The 14,421-nt window shown below is 34.5% G+C and overlaps 1 long non-coding RNA gene across 1 annotated transcript; it reads left to right on the top strand.

The window, feature by feature from the left end:
• The first annotated feature begins 7,278 nt into the window (after nt 1-7,278).
• Nucleotides 7,279-12,696, top strand: LOC127876927 (uncharacterized). The gene is made up of 3 exons (XR_008048153.1): nt 7,279-7,704; nt 8,098-8,270; nt 8,924-12,696. It is a non-coding gene; the product is annotated as an uncharacterized LOC127876927 (long non-coding RNA).
• Nucleotides 12,697-14,421: the final 1,725 nt, after the last annotated feature.

Below are 14,421 nucleotides of genomic sequence, written 5' to 3'. Positions count from 1 at the left end.
TCAACCCATTTAGAGAATTGGACACACAGTTATGATATAAAAATATTGTTTTCTTAATACGCGAACATTGATTTGCTTCCAGACCTTTATCTGGATCGTTCAAAATATTTTGCCAATATACTATTTAAATATTCAACAGACTAATTAATAGGTAGTCAATATGCAAAACATAATAAAGTATAGTTTAATTTGCGTTAAAAAGAAGAACAAAGTAGAACGTTATATTAAGCATTTCAAAAAAATGCAGTGGTCCATGTATTATGTTTGTAAATACGCATGTGTAATTTGTGACTAATTGGGTTATATTGGTTTTCGCAAGTGAATATATACAACACAATGATTTGTTGGATCCGTGCATTAAGTTTTGTATTTAAGGTTCATTCATTTATTGCAGCTTAAAATACATGTATTGTCATCAAATCTATGGTTTAGTTAACACGATTTCATGAAAGATGACAGGTGTCTTTTTTGCTGTTGGCATTTAATAATATAATAAGAAAAAATTGTATATGATAGAAAAATGAATGTGACTTTGTTTTGTTTTTTTGTAGTTACTCACAATGAAGGAATACATTAGAGTTCATCCTGAAAACATCGAAAACAATACATACCAAACCTAAAGTAGGACGTTCACACGTTCACGAGTTTTGTTTGGCAGTACCTGCTTTCCGCTGAAACGATTGTTTGCCAGTAAATACCCTTTTGTTATAAGCGACAGTTACAAGAATGTACAAGAGGGTTTTGATGGCCATAACGCGAGCCTCGCCGGTACAACTATTGTCAACAAACTGATATCACGTGATATTATTTTATAACAATAAACAATTTTGCCTCGATATGATAAGTACAAATCGACACATATTGTTTTATTGTAAATAGGTATCGATCACATTTCCCAAAGATCTGACTTGGTAACTCCCATCTTGGTCTAACGACTTGAACTAGTCGACCTAGCTTTAGTCAAATGTGGTTTAGTATTAAACAATGCAAATATATTATCTACATAACAATTGAGACAGAGTTGTATCTAGACGATTGTTAGATGTGGCATTTTGGAGAAAAAAACCCATTTGTAACTAGGTTGTTGTAGTCATTGCCTCGGGTTCCTCGGTTAATACTCAAATTTACCAACAACCGACCTTTGTCTTTATCCTTTGATCTTATCACATTGTTGTTGTTTTACTCCATTTTAACCGAACTTGGCCTACATATTATATTGACTAATCAATACTTGATGATAAATTATGCTTCTACTGTGGTACCTTTTATCTAGTTTTTACCTGGTGACTTTCATTTTTTGTATTCGCTTTGCCAAAATTCAAAGTTGGTCATGAAAGTTGCCATAAATCAATTTCTAGTTTCATTCAAGCTCGCGTCATAAATGTGGCTTCTAGTGGGCAATTTTATTTTCTAAAAATGTGACTTAGCATAACCTCCAATTAACATAAAGTAAAACATGTTATCAATACAAATATTACAAAGTTTAATAAATATTCAATCTTAAAATTGTAACTCATTTCCTGGATTGTTTTAAAAATTGACATTCTCACAATTACTCACATTGAGAACTTTGTACTTAGACAATATAAATACAATAAAAAGAAATTTAGTAATGGAAAGTAAGTTGGTTCCTTTTTCCTAGTACCGTATTCCTTATTCGAATAAGAAATAAAGAACAATGTGTTATTCCTTATTCGCGCGTAACAAAATTTGCACAGGGTTTTAAAGAAAAATAATGCAAACATTTCTTAAGTAGATCAAAACAAAATCACTCGAATACATTTACTATACGAATAACGTTACATAATTATTCATGTTTCATCTATGCGCTTGCATAGGATTTCTTGTTGAAACCGGACCGGCATTTTGTACTTCGAATAGTAACTTCACATAAAAAATACCTGAAGCATAAAACTAAATGTTACATTTATATTATTAAAAAGAGCAATAAGCAGTTACTTATTCCTTATTCAAGCCGAATAAGGAACTAACATTTTGTTACTTTAACATCAATACATCAATGAAATTGATCAAAAGTGAACCAAATAAATAAATATATATATATATATAGGTCGTCTATTCTAAACACATTTTTTTAAGTTTTAAGTAAATATTATGCAGTTCCATATTGAGTTTCAATAAGAATAATCGAATAAGGAACTGGAATGCTCTTTCTATAAAGTATACATAAGAATAAACCAACAAGACAAATAAATCAACGAAAATGATTGTAAATGTTGTTTTGGTATACAAAATAATAAATACAGTATATTTCAAGTTTGTTTTATTTAATGATAACTTTATAGTTCCTTATTCGGTTTGAATAAGAAATAACGAACTTGTTCCTTATTCCCTATTCAAATCGAATAAGGAACTGGTATTTTCTTACAAAACAAATACATCAATATCAATAAAAAAGACACGAAAATCAAGTAAAATCAAGAAATGAAGGTTGGGATTAACATAACGTATTGCAGAACTATTATACTTTGCTCTCTTTTGTAAAAATAGCACAATGCCTTTTTCGCGGATAAATAAGGAAAACGTAAACAGTTCCACTACCTTAAAGTTGGACTGATAACCACCGAGAACAGCGCGTATTTGCACTCAAAAAAATCTTAGAATAACAGATATGATGTGCAATTTTTAGACAATATAAGATAAATTATTGAGGAATTTGATGAAAATTTTCAGTCTTCTAGAGGCACCTGGACCGCCGCTTTCCGGTGTAGTTTTTCTTTAATGGAGACGTGTTGAAATCATTTTTAATAATTTCCCTTCGTTACTGTTTCCGTATGAAAACCGAATGAGATATCTAAAACATGTTAAGATTTCAGGTATCATATACTCTTGACCTAATTTCAGGGTAAAAAAAGGATTTCAAGAACAGTTTCAGAAAAATTAATAACAAATCTTACATTAAGCATCGCCGAATATAAAGCTGTTCTATGCGAGAATGATCTGAATTAAAGAATCCGACATTATGGCCTCTGAATAGGTGTAGAGTTTGTTCCTTTTTCGGAAGCCTGCATTTCTCGTGTATATTATATTTGACGATAAACGCTGAAAACAAGTATTAAGAAGATGATAAAAAGGACACGTATTTTTTTCTTACCTAAACATAAATTTAAATTAACCAATGAATACTAATTGTCACTGTAAATCATGGTATAGGTGGGTTCGAAATTAAGCATATTTATTTTAATATATTAATATTTCTCCCTAGTTTTTCAAAATAATAACATAGTTCCTTATTCGGATTGAAAAAGGAATAAGGAACTGGTTCCTTTTTCAAATCGAATGAGGAACTGCCATTTCATACTTAAAAGAATACAATTAACCAAAAAGACCAGTTTAAGTTTTATTTAACGATAACCTAGTTCCTTATTCGGATCGTAAAAGAAATAAGGAACTGGTTCCGTATTCTTAATTCAATTCGAATATGGAACTGGCATGATCATACTTTACAAAATATTACAATGACTCAAATAGAAAAAATAATCAATGAAAATCATTGTAAATGTAGGATTGGGTATTCAAAACATTAATTGAAGTACATCCCTACTACGTTTCATTTAATGATAACTTAGTTCCTAATTAGGATTGAAAAAAATGAATATGGAACTGGTTCCTTATTCATGATTCAAATAAAATAAGTAACTCGCATTTTCATACTAAAAAAAAATAAAATGAACCAAAGAGACCAATAAATCAATGAAAATCATTGTTAATGTAGGTTTGGTATCAAAAACATTAATGCAGTACATCACAACTAAGTTTTATTTCATTATAACCTAGTTCCATATTCGGATTGAAAAAGAAACAAGGAAATGATTCCTTATTCCTTATTCAAATCGAATAAAGAACTGCCATTTTCATACACACACAACAACATGAACCAAAAGACCAATAAATCAATTAAAAATCATTTTAAATGTAGATTGGGTAATAAAAATTACTTACCCAAGTTCTCTAACTTCGGACTGATTACCACTAAGACCAGCGCTGCTTTGTAGGTTATCACGAGCGTAAAGTTTTGGCAATGTTGAAGGTCACCGGATGTATCGAATAATTCGCGTTTTCGGAAATATAACATATACTAAAATATAAGCACTCAGGTAGAGCTTGTATACGCATTTGTTTTTTATTGAAAAACAAAATACTGAGGCATCTTATGAAACTTTCCAGATTTCGAGAGGCCCCTAAGTCGCTGCTTCCAGTGCAACATCGCCTTAATAGTGACGTCAATGACGTCGCACTGACGACAACGCTCTCCGAAAAATTGGCATTTGGTACGAATACAGAACGGAACTGTGACGCTAAGACTGGCGAGAGGAGGGACTGTTAACCATATTAGTCATCGCCGTTTTGTAGACCCCACGGTCAATAGTCGTGTGTCGATGTTAAATGTCGCCGGATATAAAGTTGGTCTTCATGAGCGAGAAAACGCGTATTCGCACTAAAACAAATCTATGAAGAAAATACACTTCTACAGCTAGTATGCGCCGCGTGATTCACTAATTCAATAAAATATCGAAGCATCTCGATGAAACTGATCAGTCTACTACAGGCTCATGGACCGCTGCCTCCGGTGCCGTCTTGCTTTTATGGTGACTTGTTGAAATCATTCGCACTCTTAACCATATCCCTTAGCTTTTTTGTTCATATGAAAATCGGAATCAGATATCTAAAACATGTTAAGTATTCAGCTTTGCTATAGTCTTGGCCATATGTAAGGGTCATATAAGACTTTATTTACTGTATCAAAGATATAAAAAACAAATCTTACATTAAACATCACCAATTATAACGAATATTAAGTTTTGCTGTGCGAGAATGATCCGAATTGAAGGATCCGAAATTATTGTCACTGAATAAGGAATTGGCGGCACAAATTTTGTTACGCGTCAATACGGAATAAGGAACTAGGAAAAAGCAACCAACTTACTCTTCATAATTTAGTACAACCACACTGATCCACAGTTTAAATTACTAAAGGCTTAACCACGCTACAAGTCCGGATTATACAATTAATGCCAAATTGTACATTTATGAAGCCGACCCACGTGTTTCCAGCCATTTGTAACGACATTAACGTAGGTATTTAACAATATCAGATATCTTTTTTGTTAGCGGGTTAAATTTTACTGGAATTTGAACAATTGTTACTCGCAAATACACTTTTATTTAACAAATTTGTTACGTGCGATTTTGCATAATTATTCATACGTGTAGTATTTTTTATTCGAGATCGATTTTTCCTATCCATCTACCAAGATTAAGTATCAATAAAATTGATTTGACAAAATTATTTCAAAATGAAAAAATGTCATAGATTCCAAAAATAATGTTTACATTAAATTACAAGGAGCACATATCAACACTGTCTTAGAGAAAATATTGTTTTCGGTTCATGGATAATTATCAAACGCGATCGGTAAAATAATAATGTCATTGAGATAATTTTCATCCATTATATGGATATATACGTCTATTATGACCATATCATGTGACATGCATAGTACTGCTCAAAAGTCTGCGTCGTGTTGCGTTAATATGTTAGATTTGCTTCCAAGATCCCGGGTTCGAATGAAGTTGGAGGAATAATACTTTAGTTGAACTGTTTTTTTGTTCTATTAAATCGAATTGTTATGACCTCAACATTATGATGATTGTGAAAACACCTTTTTATTAAAATATTCAAATAACATGCTGACAGCCATCGACTTTAAAGAGCAACATTTAGATTCCAGTTTCCTACAGGTAATTGTCTTCTACAACAATATGCAAGTTTTCACTGGACGCATTTTGTCAAATTAAAGGGATCTTTTCACGGTTTGGTAAATTGAAAAAATTGAAAAAAGTTGTTTCAGATTCGCAAATTTTCGTTTTAGTTATGATATTTGTGAGGTAGTAGTATTACTTAACATTAACCATAGCCATTATATGTATCTTTTGAGGATTTGAAAACCTAAAAATTATAAAGCGTTGCAATGCGAATCGATTGAATAATTTGGAGAGTTCTGTTGTTATCGTTTAAATTTACGAAACTACGAAGATTGCTTATATAAGGTATAAAAATACTTACACTGTGTATACCCGGCGGAATAGCTGAGAGGACTCATGCTTTTTTACTTCAGACTAACTCCGGGACTCCGGGGGTCACTGGTTCGAGCCCTGGTACCGGCTACTTTGTTTTTCCTTTTTTTAATCTTGTTCTTGATTTTTTACTAGAGCTTTTAAGATACAATGTTTACATTAATCAATATAAAGCATTTAATCAAAAACTTCAAAATATGCCAAAATCTGTGAAAAGGCCACTTTTATTGCTTTAGTATTTATAAAGACAACATGCATCTGAACAACAAAAGGCAAAAGGGATGATAATGCATACATTAACATTTCATTTCAACACTATTTCTGTAGATGAGACTTGAAATAAAATATTAATTAAAACAATTGTTTGTATTATACAAAAGTAACGAATGATGCTTATTTTACATTAACATCGTTAAAGGTGGTGTGTATACCTATATGTTTGCTGTCCTTATTTATTCAATCATAATCAATATTGTAGATCCAATAATTTCAAACACGTAATTGCTTGATTAAAATATGATTAACTCAGCGGAAACGGTTCAGACATTAAACATTGAAAAACATATGGAACGTCAAGGGTGGGTAGGGCACAACAGTTCTGATTTTGTTTTTGGCCTGGGGCGAAGCCCTTAGGCCATAGTAATGATTCACATTTCTGAGACAGTCAGAATAGCTGGCTGCCAAAACAACCACGAATGAATGAATTCCTAAATGTCCGATTTACCACTTGGCGGTCATTCATGCGCAATCAAAGAAGAGGGACCTATACAAACAAATAGGTCCCTGCAAAGAAGTTGTCAATAACCCGCATTGTAAATACAGAACATCACTATATTACATGACAGTGTCATAAAACGTGTAAAAAATATTATTGAAGCAAAATTGCTAAGCATTGGGTACGACGTTTTTATTATTGTTTACATATTCATGCGAGAAAAAGTTCCTCACTTGACGGTCTAGGCCGAAAATATACGAGTGTCTACGGAGACAGTTAGAAGAATTTTTCTGATACATTTTTTTAAGGTATTAGCACTCTAATGAACTTCGTGCAATATCGCCTTCTTTCGTACATATCCGTCACTCCGAACGTTATCCGGGAATGTGCGGAAAACTACGAATATTCTAAAAATACACTATGAAATACTAAATGTAGGAACCGCTAAATACAATGACAACAAATATGGCCGAAATTGTACCTGAAAGATTGGGTCGTTTAAAGTAAAAGCAATTTGCTATATTGAAAGAGAAAGATTAAAAAAAGTGTTATTATTGTTCACATTAATGTGACTGGAGTTAATGATAAACGTCAACTAATACATGCCAGTGTTGATATTTATGAGGAAAACGATTCCTGGAAATACGAATGTCAAACGCTTGAAAATTTTGACCACTGTGAAGAATTACATTTAGAACCCGTGTCACTTACAAAATGTAATATTGTTGGTGAGCAGTAAAAGGGGATAAAGTGGATTTATGCTTGTGTGATGACTGTAGCCATGTGAACGGGTTATCGTACGGCAAAACCCATCACGTAAAAAAGAGTCTTCAACTTTTCAAGAAAGGAATGCCTTGTTTTGCTATCAACACAAAGCTCGGAACAGGAAGGTACATGGATTGTGCATTATGCATTTTTTTTCCAAGTATAACAGTTTCATTATTCATAATTGGAGTAAAGTAGATTTTGTATGAAAAGTGCACCCTGTCAGTGATTTTTACCACATAGTCAGGCTCATATTTGCTTTCATTTTGAAAAAGAAAATATGCCATGTAAGGAAAAAGTTGTGTTGCTAATGCATGGAAATCAAGGATAGCATATTTGAATTTTATGACCAGGTAATGATGTTTTCCTCAAACAAGCAACAAAAAAGTATATGATGTCCCAAATACTAAAATTACTATTCTGAAAATGATATGCCAATGACGGCTACTTGTGTGATCACCTAAATTATGTATTATGGTTATTCAAATTAAAATGCTGCATATTTATTATCTTTTCAGCAATGATCAACAACATTGGTGGTCCAGGAACGATTAATTACTTTTTGTCAACACTGAATGTTCCAATGATCAATTGAACTTAAACAAAATGGAAATAAATGCGGGAAGGACGTACATTCATCAAGTTTCAACTATCTCCTTTAAAGCAGATAGGCTTATAAGATGGAAACGAAGTAGGTATTTCACTGATTTATGTGATTGTTAATGTAGAACCAATGGTTTAAGTAATAAATAAAATGTAACGTTAATAGTAAGTTTCATATCCAGTAGGGATCATATATGTACTTGGTATTAACAGTTGGGTGAAGAAAGTATATATGTGGTGTTTACACTTACTTATTAATCCAGTTTAAAAGGGTGTATCATATAAAATACTAGTAATGACACGCTATGTCGCGGATGTCTGAATAAATAAAAACGATGACGCATATCATAATGTATTAAGTCACACTTCTCATGAAACACTAATGTCAGTTCTTACTCTTATACAAGTGCTTGTGTATTTGACATCTGTGTATGATTGTGTTTTTTTTAAAAACATGAAGAAAATGTTGTCAATTTATAGAAACAACTTTGAGAAGGCTTATTGAAGCCAAATAAATAAGAAAAGACCAAATATTTTTATTTTCATAAATAAAAATGGTTAAAATTAGTCATACACAAATTGCAATTATGCATAATTTTGTTCGACTGAAACTTATTGAAGTTCTTATAAACCTGCCTGAATATAACTATATATCAATACTAGTCAAATATCAACTTCAAAGAAATAATGGTGGTATCTTTTCAGTGATACAATAACATTGTATGCTGATTTATTATGCAGGAGGAAAATGAGACCAGACAGATTATGGACTCAAATTCAACCCGTAAAAAACGCTAGGAACTTGCAGTCACTGAGTGTTCTTGTTTACAGTCATGTGTTCAATGCTGCAACAACATAAATATTATAGCTGTCTATGGACTCAACCCTATGCATCTTAAAATGAACTTTGAACGCGATGGTCTCAAGAACATTTTTATTATGAATAACTCTGACGGTCAGCCCAGGGTCACCAATGCCAAGCGTCTTTTGGAGACACTTATTCCAACCTGTCGAAGTTCTTCAAAGAACTACCATGACAATCATGTATTTGTTTTGTTCGTCATAATAAGTTTAATGTTTTATATCACTAGTATCACTAGTCATTGATACATTGATAAATCTATTTTCCTTTAAACGTGTTTGATTAAATATGCCTTGTTACTTAATTATTAATGTTCTTATTTTCCTGTAACATTTTCAAGTCTTATTTATAGAAAAACGCATTTCACGTGCAATTTCAAACTAGGTTAGCAAATCTTACTGCACTGAGTAGGTTCCATCTCACACATGATATATGAGATGTATGTATGTTTATATGTTTATGAGTTCATTATAGGCTTTTCCTCTTTTTTTATCTATTTATAATAATTTTTGAACATTTAGCTCATCTTTATGCTATCATATAAAAATCTCAAATTCAGTATGGCGTCTCTGGAAAAGGGGGGTAACCTTGATTGTAAAGCGGGAACTTTTCGTTTTCACTGGTGACCCCCATTTTTAGCTTATTATTATAAAGCCTATTATATATGAAATATATATAGTGGAGCTATCCAACTCACCCAGGCGTCGGCGTGAGCGTGAGAGTGCAAATTTTAAAGTTTGCGTACTACCCCAAATATTTCCTATGTGCCTTGACATATTGCTTAAATATTTAGCATACTTCTTTACCAACATGACCCCAACCTTTGAACAAAAGCAGACAACTATATCAAGCAATTTGTATGAATTATGGCCTTTTTTCACTTAGAATATGCATATTATTAATGTTCTAGTTTGCGTAACACCCCAAATATGTCCCTTGACATATTGCTTTAATACTTTGCATACTTCTTTTCCAACATAACCCCAACCTTTAAACAAGAGCAGACAACTGTAACAAGCATTTTGTAAGAATTATGGCCTTTTTTTCACTTAGAATATGCATATTATTGAACAATCTATGTGAAAGTTTGCGTACCAACTCAAATATTTTTAATGTCCCTTGATCTATTGCTTTCATATTTTGCAACCTTCTTTACCAACATGACCCAAATCTATAAACACGAGCAGACAACTGTATCAAGCATTTTGTAAAAATTATGGCCCTTTTTTCATTTAGAATATGCATATTATTAATAAATCTATGTCAAAGTGTGCGTACCACCTCAAATATTTTCAATATCCCTTGACATATTGCTTTCATATTTTTCAAACTTTTTAACCAACATGACCCCAAGCTATAAAAAAAGAGCAGACAACTGTATTAGCATTTTGTCTTAGTAACTGAATATTTGCTTAAGTTTTGTGTTTAGATCCACTTGACTTCTAAAGTATCAAAGCTATTGCTTTCAAACTTCAAATTTTTTCTTACTACCATGAGGGTACTGTACCTGGCAAGTTAAAATGTACCTTGACCTTTGAATGACCTTGACTCTCAAGGTCACAAGAATAAATTTTAGTTAAATTGCCATAACTTCTTTATGTATGATACGATTGTATTCATAATTTGACAATACAACACTTACCTGAATACCGCAATGGACTACACTCAAACAAAACAATACCCCACGCCTCAACCCAGAGTCCCTGCACCCCCCAACATTTTTTTTCTTCTATATTTTTGAAAGATTGTCTAATAAATGTCCACACCCCACATTATACCCCTGCTCAACCCCCCCCCCCCCCCCTATCCAACCAAAAAAAATATTTTTTTCTTTGAAACATGGTTAAAAAAATATTGTTTACTTTATTTTTGAAGGACCATCCAAACATCCCACCCAAGCTATTGCTATCAAACTTTAAAAAATCTTATTAGTTTGTTTTATGTCTTTACAAATGTTCAATAGATTGTTTAAAATATACCTGAACTATTACCTTGACATTATTGAATAATCTGAACAATATCCCCATGATGGCTTATGTTGTACTGTCAAGCACTCGAATAGTCGAGCGCGCTGTCCTCTGACAGCTCTTGTTTTCTTTTTTTTTCATTCAAGCATACATTTTAGATGATTTCTATGTTCGAAGATTGTAATTTCCTTTTGCCATGTGTTTTATGCCTCCTTTCGAAGAAAAGGGGGCATATAGTGATCGGACTGTCCGTCTGTCCTTCTTTCCGTCACACTTTGCGTTTAGGTTTCGAAAAATGCTCATAACTTCTATGTCCCTTGAGATAAAGCCTTTATATTTGGTATGCATGTGTATATGGACAAGGCCTTTCCATATACGCACAAAAAGGTTGACGCCTGTGACCTTGACCTTGAACTTAGGGTCCGCGTTAAGGTTTCGAAATCTGCGTTTAGGTTTCGAAAAATGCTATAACTTCTATCAAAGCGTTTATAGGGGGCATATGTCATCCTATGGTAACAGCTCTTGTTTGACAATTTATTTTTAAAAAGACTCGTGACAAGAGATTGCAATTTTTCTCATTTTCGAAGGATGATGACATCACTTGTTTGTTAATTTTTATGCCCCCCTTTCGAAGAAGAGGGGGTATATTGTTTTGCACATGTCGGTCGGTCCGTCGGTCGATCCGTCCACCAGATAGTTTCCGGATGATAACTCAAGAACGCTTAGACGTAGGATCATGAAACTTCATAGGTACATTGATCATGACTGGTAGATGACCCATATTGATTTTCATGTCACTAGGTCAAAGGTCAAGGTCACCGTGACTCGAAATAGTCAAATGGTTTCCGGATGATAACTCAAGAAGGCTAAGGCATAGGATCATGAAACTTCATAGGAACATTTATCTTCAGGTTACTAGGTCGAAGGTCAAGGTCACAGTGACTCGAAACAGTAAAATGGTTTCAGAATGATAGCTCACTAATGCTTACGCTTAGGATCACGAAACTTCATAGGTACATTGATCATGACTGGCAGATGACCGCTATTGATTTTCAGGTCACTAGGTCAAAGGTCAAGGTCACAGTGACTCAAAACAGTAAAATTGTTTCCGGATGATAACTCAAGAATGCTTACGCCTAGGATCATGAAACTTCATAGGAACATTGATCATGACTGGCTGAGGATTCCTATTGATTTTCTGGTCACTAGGTCAAAGGTCAAGGTCACAGTGACTCGAAACAGTAAAATGGTTTCCAGATGATAACTCAAGAATGCTTAGGCCTAGAATCATGGAACGTCATTGGTACACTGATAATGACTGGCAGATGACCCTTTTTTTTCAGGTCACTAGGTCAAAGGTCAAGGTCACAGTGACTCGAAATAGTAAAATGGTTTCCGGATGATAACTGAAGAATGCTTACGCCTAGAATCATGAAACTTCATAGGGACATTGATCATGACTGGCAGATGACTCCATTTAATTTTCAGGTCACTAGGTTAAAGGTCAAGGTCACAGTGACAAAAAACGTATTCACCCAATGGCTGCCACTACAACTGACAGCCCATATGGGGGGGCATACATGTTTTACAAACAGCCCTTGTTTCTTTATTCTTTTTGTCACATGTTATAAACTATCATAGTAGTATATATTATGCATTTATCTATTAATACATACTAAAAAAGTGTTGTCTGTTCAACATTTGGATGAATGAGAGTGAATTTTGTAAATAAATGGTTCACAAAAAATGGAGAAAAAAAATGTGGGAGGTTCAAAACTGAAAATGTCAACAACAAAATTTGTGTAAGGTGAATTGTATTTTTACTTTAATGATCAATGCAGAATACCACAATACTTAGAAATATGCAAAGAACGAAGAGAAAATCAACATGTCAACACCCTCAATCTGCGCAGAAAGCGTAAACTTTCTCATACATTTTTCTTTTCTTTCATTTTAATGAATGCCGTTAGAGTCCGGCTACGGTACATAAGAAAACCGGCGCTCTGCCGGAATGCAACCGGCAGTCACCGGGGCTCCGCCGGGGCATAACCGGCGACGACAGGGCTGAAACCGGGGCTTTGCAGTAGCTCTGCCGGGGTCTGATGCCGGTATAGACACGGTGAGTGCCGGCGGTGTTACGGACCGGGGCTCTGCCGGGACGCTGCCGGCTTTCACCGGGACACTACCGGAGACAACCGGGTCTATTGCCGGGACGCTGCCGGCTTTCACCGGGGCTCTACCGGCGACAACCGGGGCTTGACCGGGATAAACCGTAGCCAGTCCGGGCTGACCGGGACTCTGCCGGGCTGTTGACCGGCTTCAACCGGGGCGGCACCGGGAAATAGTGTGACTGCGTTAAAAAATGTTTACACTACGAATCATCCCGGTCCTCGCCGGTCGAACGGCGTTAGCAAACCGGGATGGACCGGGGCTCTACCGGCAAAAGTGAGACTTGGGCTTAAGTGGATTTTCTTTTGTATACACATTACAAAGGAAGTATGAGTGTTTTACTGATCTGTTTATTATATAATAGAAAACTATTTAAGGCTATTGAAAGGTATTTATTTGACTCCAACAATAACAGTTTTTTTGCGGCCATGCTGTTGTTGTATATCTTCACCGCCTATGTAGACAAACCTCTACCAGATCTGTAGAGTTGAACAAAAGGTTATCGTTCCCACAACCAGTATCGTGTTGTCCTCCACCGTCTATTTACACTGTAGTATATACACAACTATTGTCTTTTCTTGCAGTCACTGAGCTTCTGCACTCAACCGCTATAGTCAATCCGTTAAATTCGGACAAAGGGAGAAATTCGGACAAAACATCCTAAATGCATTTTACCTCACACTAAACCTAGCCCCAAGCCTTCAGCGCCTACAGCGCTTTGATTCACAGAGTGGTTGTTAATTGTGTGTTGGTATTACGTGCTTTTGGTCATGGAAAAATGTTTGATGATACATTTAAGGGTAAGGGATTCGACGATTTTGCAAAATTGTGATTTGGGACTTGAACTTCTTCAAGAAAGTGTCTTGGTTATCAGTTGTTTAATATTATAACAGGTGTTGTAAGTTTCGTAGAAATCGACCTAATTGCGGTGTAAAATTTTATAGCAACTATAATTCAATGCACGTTGCCCGCAGGTTAAATGGATAATGACCACAGTATGTTCTCGAGGATGGTTCACTGAAGGCCCTCTCTTTAGTCATATCTGATTGAGGCGCCTGACCAGCAAGAAAACGGTCGTGTTCCGAAATGTCTGCCAAGGTTTTTTACAATAATCTCACCGCAGGGAAACCAAAACTTAGTCGCCAACGAGGCTTATCACGGAGGAATTATGTCGTAAGTCATGTTATACCAGTAGACGTGGACAATATACACTAAATCACACGCAATAAAATAATTCTCCA

The sequence above is a fragment of the Dreissena polymorpha genome, chromosome 4 (assembly GCF_020536995.1).
Source record: "Dreissena polymorpha isolate Duluth1 chromosome 4, UMN_Dpol_1.0, whole genome shotgun sequence".
NCBI classification, from domain to species: domain Eukaryota; kingdom Metazoa; phylum Mollusca; class Bivalvia; order Myida; family Dreissenidae; genus Dreissena; species Dreissena polymorpha.
This window is presented reverse-complemented; position numbering and strand designations above follow the sequence as displayed.